The sequence below is a fragment of the Erithacus rubecula genome, assembly GCF_903797595.1.
Source record: "Erithacus rubecula genome assembly, chromosome: 4".
NCBI lineage: Eukaryota > Metazoa > Chordata > Aves > Passeriformes > Muscicapidae > Erithacus > Erithacus rubecula.
The window spans coordinates 42,797,588-42,805,182 of NC_136686.1; the positions used below are offsets into that span (position 1 = coordinate 42,797,588).

The window sequence follows — 7,595 nt, forward strand, 5'->3', positions numbered from 1 at the left end:
TATATGTAAAAAGAAATAGAATAAGCTAATCCAAAGGAGCTGTGTCAGCATACAACAAAGAATTGGTCAATTTTGTTGACAGGCAAAGCCTCAAAATACCAGCAAAGCAGAGGTTAATAATCTGAGATTCTTGAAGATCCAGATCTGATCAGAGTTCATGTAAAAACTCTTCAAGGCCAGTCTGAGATAAGGGTTTCATAGACAAGGGTGTCAGCTAAGGAGAACTTTAGGGAAAATTAATCTAAAAGGACTATTTCAGTGTATTCACATAGAATGAATCTAAACAGCCTGTACAGATGTGGTCAGATGAACCCCAAGAGCAGAGTTCATGCACCCCTTTGGTAGACAGTAGGTGTTGTAGAAGTGAGCACTTTCCCCCCACTGCCCTGTGTCCCAGGGAGCATTCCAGGAGGATCACATTGTCTTTACCTCAGACACTGGCAGGTAAACATCCAAAGTGTTTCATTTTCTTGCAGAAACACTCCTGTGGCTAGGTGCTGTATGATGGCTTATTAAAGAAAGACTTTTTTTTCACAGAAGCCTTGCTACAGCAGGTTAATCTGGCTTTCTTCCTTCAGCGTTATGATATAAAATATGTGCCATTTATGGAACTCTTGAATTGCTATCATAATAAAAAGAGAAGTATTTCAAGTAACCGTTTATCTTAATCATTGAATTGCACCCTATTTTGATCAAGACCTAATTTACAGGGAAATTTAACAAATAATAGCAAAATTTGTGCCATAATGTAATGACTAAGTCTGGAATTGTCTTAAATCTTAATGAAGGGTATTGAATCTTATTTTGCCTGAATAATTTCAAGGACGCCTTAGCACAGATAACATAAAACAAGCTAGTCATGACAGGAATACAATTCAAAACTTTGCTCACTCTTAATTTCACTGTATTTTAGTTTAGCTCAAGGAAATGTGTCCTAGATTTTGTAGAAGTGTTTTCTTTTAACAGTAAAATCTGTTTTCCAATTAGTTTGTAATTTATTTCTGATTGTATTTGTAAAATCAGTAATGATAAAGTAACTGTAGCATTCCTCTTGTGTCTAGCTGATATACTTCCTATATTTCAGCATACAAAGAATAGCAGAGATACAAACTTAAACAGAAATTTCTTGTCAGAGTTGACAGGTTAAGGAAATAAGCAGGTGCAATTAAAGAGAAAGTAGACAAGATAATATAATATATCATAGCATGAGCCAAGATTTTCAAGCTGATTATCAAGGGTGAAAAGATAAATTACATGCAACTGAGGGACCTGCTCACCTGAGTGTAATTGCCATTGGAATAAGATAAACTATTATAACAACATAACAAACATCTGCCTTGTTGGTATTATATAATTTGTATGAATGCAAAATATTGCACTGAAATCTCATTTCTACCCTTGGATTTTCTGCTATTTAAAGTGACTTTTTGTGTTTTGACAAACTAAACATCTAAGCTGACCTCAATTCAGCTCCAAAGTGAATGCAGCAGAGGAGCTGAGCTCTGGCAGCTGGACAATCCCATGATGGAAATCACTGCCCTGTGCAACTGGGGATTGCTTTGCATGGCACAATGAACACATCCTACTCCTCTTGTGTGTTGATTGCACAGATAAAAATCAAGTAGTAGCAATTCAATCTCGGATTATTCATTCATAAAAATCAACTACCTTGAACTACTGTCACAGCATTTTCTGTTGTCTGCCTTGCACAAGCAAACACACTTCTTTCCTGTGGAAGAGCTCCATGGGAAAATAGAGTTGCTCACAAAATGCAGCCAAGAGAGAACAGAATAGAAGTAAATACTGGTGAAATGTCAACAGGTGTGGGCACAAGTTGCAGCATTCAGATAGGACTGAATGTTTGGGACATGATATGCCACTTGACCAAAATTTTGAATTTTTCTCTATTTATCTTTCAAGTTCACTGATAAAAATCACTACAGCTCTGGACTTTTTAAATGAGCTAGGATCCAGGAGCTGCCAGTACACCAGAGATTTGGCACAACTTCTTTTCACAACTGTGTTTTTTCTCAGTAAATAACTCAACAGCTTATTCACACTTGAGTGTTAGCTATTATGAGTATGAATTTCTTTACTTAGAGAGGCTGAAAATAGCTGTGGACAAACATTTCTAGTTACTAAAAGCTCTACCTCGCAACACATGATGTAAATTAGGATATCAAGGCAGCTCAGACAAAAAAAAAACCCAAAAAAACAACACATTAATGTTAGAGGACATGAACTTAGTGACTGCTTCTTGTTTCTTTTGTTCATCTTATGGTTCCTCTCAGACACATACTCAAACTTCTGAACTGGCACATCTAATGGTTTGCACTGTCTCTGTGTGGTGGTTTGGCCCTGAGAGCAGAGCAGCACCAACACAGCTGCTCTTCTACCCCCAGCAACAGAGAAGAAAAAAATAAGAAGAATAAGAGAAAATCACTCAAAAGTAAAAAAAAAGAAACTGTTGAATAAAGGAAGGTAAGATAAGGAGAGGAGAAAAAAACCCCCAAACCACTCATCCCCTCCTCAGCTAGACAATGAGCCTCTAAAGAGTAGTCACCTCAAAAGCCACTACAGCCATCCTCTATTTCTTTTTTTAACACTGGGCATGATATTACATAGTATGGAACATTCTCCTCGCCTTTTTGTATCCTCTGTCTTGGCTGTGTCCCCTGTCAGCTTATTCATGGTTTCATAGATGCATTCCCTCAGCCAAACTCTCTAAGTTATGCTGTTTCATCCATAAAAAGAAAACTAATTCCAACCCATATAGAACCAGGAGGTTCTAGTATGAAGCTCTAGAAATGAGTCTGGACCAAAGGATCTGCACATGACTGTTGAAAATATCAAAAATAGTTGATATTGCTGATGTCTCAGAAACATGTACAATGACATAATGGATGCAGGTTATATGACCAAACAAAGATATCTCTGTACCAGCTACATACAGTCAATAGTGTCAAAAAGATGCCTGCAGATGAATAATTTGGCTGGCTGACAGGCTCACCAGCTTAAGTAGAAGCAGTTCACATCATTTGTGTCTGGGAAGTCAGGCATGAGGCCAATAAGGTTACATGAGGTCTGAAGTATTAGACTGACCTTAGAGCCCATCAGACTCTGCAGCAGCTGTTTACTTAGGTGGGAGCCTGCCATAACTATCCTCTGCAAACAAAGCCAGCCCCCAAACAACTTTATCTTTAATTCCTCAGTTCTTCAGAAAAATGTATCTGGAGTTTACTTCCATGCTAACAACCAGCTCCATATGTTTCAAGTGTGGGGAAGGAAACAAAATGAAGGAATGACACCTATGAATCTGAACAAGTAGTAGGAGAGAAATCCATCCCCCTTGAGTAGATGTAAGCAAGGAAGCAGGATGCCTTAGTGGGTGCCCAAAACCTTGTGATTCTGTGAGTGCTATCTGGGATTTTGTGTCCTCAGGCTGATTTATCAGCTTCTGTCAGCAGCAGATGTCCTTTTAGGAGCCTGCAGAGACTGGAATGCAGCTGTGAATCCCTTGGCCTTGGGAAAACTTGAAGGGCAGCAGAGGACATGACATAAACCTTGTGAGTGATGGATAACAGCTGCTTTGGGAACCAGTTATGAACCTCTACCAAACCAGATGGAAATCTCTCCAGGGCCCCTTTGACTCTGTGATTAGCCATTCTCTAGTTGGCTAAAACCAAGTTTCTTCTTTCTCTCTCTCTCTCTATATTTTTTTTTTCCAGGGTGCAGTACACAGGCTGGAAAGACAGTTAGTGAAGAAGAAAAAGCAAGCAAGCAGTAATGAAACAATAAACTGAGTTCAAAGGTGACTGACTTCCAGGATTCAGTGGATTTTCCTAGACTCTTCTGCTGAAGAATACAACTGTGTTTTCTTTTTTTTTTAAATGGCAAATCCTAGACATTTCTTGTGGAAAAATGTGAACTCTTCAATTTTAATTTTTATTTTATAAATTGTTGGATTCAATATCTTGTGTGGCAAGAATACAGCTGTTACAGGGTAACAGAATAATTTTTTATACCTTTTAACACTTAATTTATTTTTTTAATAAAAAGCAATGACATAAACAATAAATTCAATATGGATATCATAAATATATCCAAAACCATATAATAGACACTTTCCACAGTTTCTGAAAGAAAAAATCAAACAAAAAGTGTAGCATCACAAAGGAGTATCTGACATAGTCTATGCAAAGCATGAACTGAATATAACAAGCATTTAAAAATGCTAATTTTTCTATCACAGAAGAAGGTAACTCATTTGACAAAGAAATTCTCCTTTTCCCCCTTGGAAAAAATCATTAATAGTGTTTAAAATAGTAATGGACTTGAAGGAGCTCAGAGTATATTTTAAGTAACAATTTTAATAAAATATAGCTAAAGCCTATTCAGTTACACATTTCTGTGCATCTGTCACCAATGTATTTTGCTAATGTTGGTCCCAATATTTCATTTGCATTGATTAATGTCATTTAAAACAAAGGTGTTCAAAACACTGGTGGAATTATTTTCCACTTGAAATATGAAATGATGGAATATAAATTCAGCATTTTTAAAACCACAGCTGAGATACTGCAGCAAAGTTACCTGTTCTTGCTCTATAAGTAAAATTCTCATTAAAGACTTGCCTTCCCAACCTTTGTTGCTTGCATGCGCTTCTTGGCAACAGAGTTGTTTCTGAGATTTGGCATGGGTCTTTCATTTTCCATAAGTCCCAAAAACCATGGAAAGGGGATTATGGTCCTGGAGGAACAGAAGTGAATAACAGAAGAGATGGTAAGGCAGTTTCAGCTGCAGCATGCTTTGACTTTACTGACAAACTGATTGTGCCGATTTCGGAAGTTTATAAAAAATTCAGTGTGATTTTTATTGGTTTTGCTTAGAGAAATAAGTAATGTTGTAACATTTCCTGGGCTTAGTCCTGTTTGAAATGGAGAACACAGAGATGGATTTAATTATTCAAATAATCAGTGTCTTCTTTACTGACTGTATTGTGTATGTGAACTTGGAGCTGAGTTTCCAGACTGACAGGCAGGCTGCTGCCAGTTCTGTATGTATGATCTGGCAATAGAGAAATGCCATCCTCAGGGCTGTCAATTCAACATTTGAGTAGAAACAGGACTCACACATATTTAAAGGACTGTACTCTGCATGCATTTTAAGTACACTCTACTATTACAGAGTCTAAAGGGCAAGATCAATCATTTCAGCTGCTCTCACCTGATGAGCTGGAGTCTGTGTCAGAGTTTCACAAGAATTGCTCTCCTTCTCAGTTTTGGTCAGTGTCTAAATGAGAAGAAGTCCCAAGGCCAGATGTCATGTTTTGGCAAATTTTGCTGACAAACTATGTTTATTGTAAATAATCCTGTAAATTTTTGCAGCAATTACATTTTTAAAAGATATTTTGTAAGCTGCCTTATTAAGATATAAAATTTCTAGCAAACTGCCACTTGTCATCAGAGAACCTGACCTGTGCCACTCACATTTTCTGTTAACTGCCAAAGCTATGGTCTCATCCCAATTCAAAACCAATTTTTATGCATATTCTTCCAATGTAATTCATATACATTTATTGCCAAAGAGAAACATCAATATGAAATTAAAACATCTCTATGATTTCGAAGCCTAGTTGTGTGATTCAGTCAATTAATGGGAAAGAAACTTGCACTAAGGTGTTCTCAAAGTTAATAGCAGATGATTAGTTGATTCTGTCATCATTTTGAAAGCACTTGGTATATCACTCATCAAACTCATCAAGCAAATAAAAGCTGTGGTGCTTTTACTTTCTACTTGACATTTTAAACATGTCTCTCATTATTTAAATGTCCATAGAAGTCAATTCTTTTATTGCTCTGAAATAACACAATTGCTACCAATATATTAAAATAATATTAGAAATACAAATTTAAACCAAAACAAGGACATCTCTAGTGTAAGTTGTCACTTCAAGTGAGTGGACTGACAGTTGAAACGAGAATTTCTTTTCTTTTGTCAGCTCTTGTTAGACCCTTAACATAAAATTAATGTACTGTGAAGTAATTTCTTTATCTTTCATTGCTTGAATGAAATATAACTAGAATGGCTATGATGAAAACTGAAATTAACAGAAAAAGGAATATAAAGACTTGATATAATACCTGTCCCTTGAGGCCACAGAACAAGTACCCCAACAGCTATGTCCTTTGTGGAAAGCATGGTCATTAAGGGGTTCCCCAAGGCTCAGCATGGGGCACAGTTCTGTTCAACACCTTTATCACTTATCTGATGGGATGGAATGTAGCCTCAGGGAGTTGGCAGGCAATTCCAAGCTGGGCAGGAGTGGTGATCTGCTGGAGGGTGTGAAGGCTCTGCAGAGGGATCTGGATGGGCTGAATTGATGGGTTGAGGCCAATTGTATGAGGTTTAACAAGGCCTACACTTGCTTGTTGAGTCCTACAATTGGGTCACAGCAATCCCACGCAGTGGGCTTGGGGAAGAGTAGCTGGAAAGATGCCTGGTGGAACAGGACCTGGAGGTGATGGTTAACAGCCAACTGAACATGAGCCAGCAGAGTGCCCAGGTGCCCAAGAAGACCAGTGACATCCTGGCCTGTGTCACAAACAGAGGAACAGGCTGCCTAGGAAATTTGTGAAGTCACCATCCCTGGAAGTGTTCAAAAAGCATGTGGATGTGACTCCTGAGGACATGGTTCAGAGGCTAATACGGGTTGCTGGGTTAGCAGTTGGACTCAGTGATTGTAGAGGTCTTTTTCAATGCAAATAATTCTATGTTTCTATAATTGATTAGGCTGGAGGACATTACACACATTTTTCCCAATGAGGAGTGGATTGTGCTTTTCCTGATGAGATCCCATTCTGGATATCTGCATACAGTTTTTCACAAATACTTCATGTCAGCTTGCATTGTTGGCCTTAAGGTTGTAGTATTCACTATATTCCCTAAACTATTTGCTGGTGTGCATGACTAAATGCTTTTTTATTTCTAGAACAGGCCTTGCATTTCAAGAACATTAAACAGTCAAAGCTAGATGTATAAATTTTCCAGAATAAATCTGATCTTGCAAGCCAACAGCTTAACAGATATGAATAGTGTTTAATATGAAAAATAAGCATGAGAAAATATTAATCTGATATTATGTAAAATTACTGAAATCCTCAAAAAATCTCTACAGAAACACAACTGTTTGTAGTTGCTATCAGAAATGACTTAATAGTTCAACTGAATTAAAATCTGAAGTTGAATCTAGATGACATTAAGGTTTATATTCCCCTGAAGATTACCATTTTTATAGCAGATAGGACAGTGATGTCTGGTCTGCAGAGTGAAAAGAACAAATGCACATATTTCAATTTCTTCAGCAAAATTTCATATTTGACATGAATATAGGACAGATATCATGTCTGATCAACATCAAGTTCTTGTTTTTGCTATAATAAATCCATAAAAAGTTTTCCAGTATTTATTGCTGTAGTGCAGAAATCTGGTCAGAATTTTTCACAGTTGAGAAAGTCTTCATGTACAGAGTTTCTTTGCCAAATCAAGATTCCAATTATTTATTTTTCCCTTTATGGTTGTACAGTTTATGTAAA

The 7,595-nt window shown here is 37.2% G+C and overlaps 1 long non-coding RNA gene across 1 annotated transcript; it reads right to left on the reverse strand.

Moving 5' to 3' along the window:
- Window positions 1-4,299: 4,299 nt before the first annotated feature.
- LOC306801275 lies at window positions 4,300-6,200 on the reverse strand. Its single transcript, XR_013774039.1, has 3 exons — window positions 6,144-6,200; window positions 5,227-5,371; window positions 4,300-4,749 (listed from the first exon to the last, which is right to left on the reverse strand). It is a non-coding gene; the product is annotated as an uncharacterized lncRNA (long non-coding RNA).
- Between the last annotated feature and the right edge of the window lie 1,395 nt (window positions 6,201-7,595).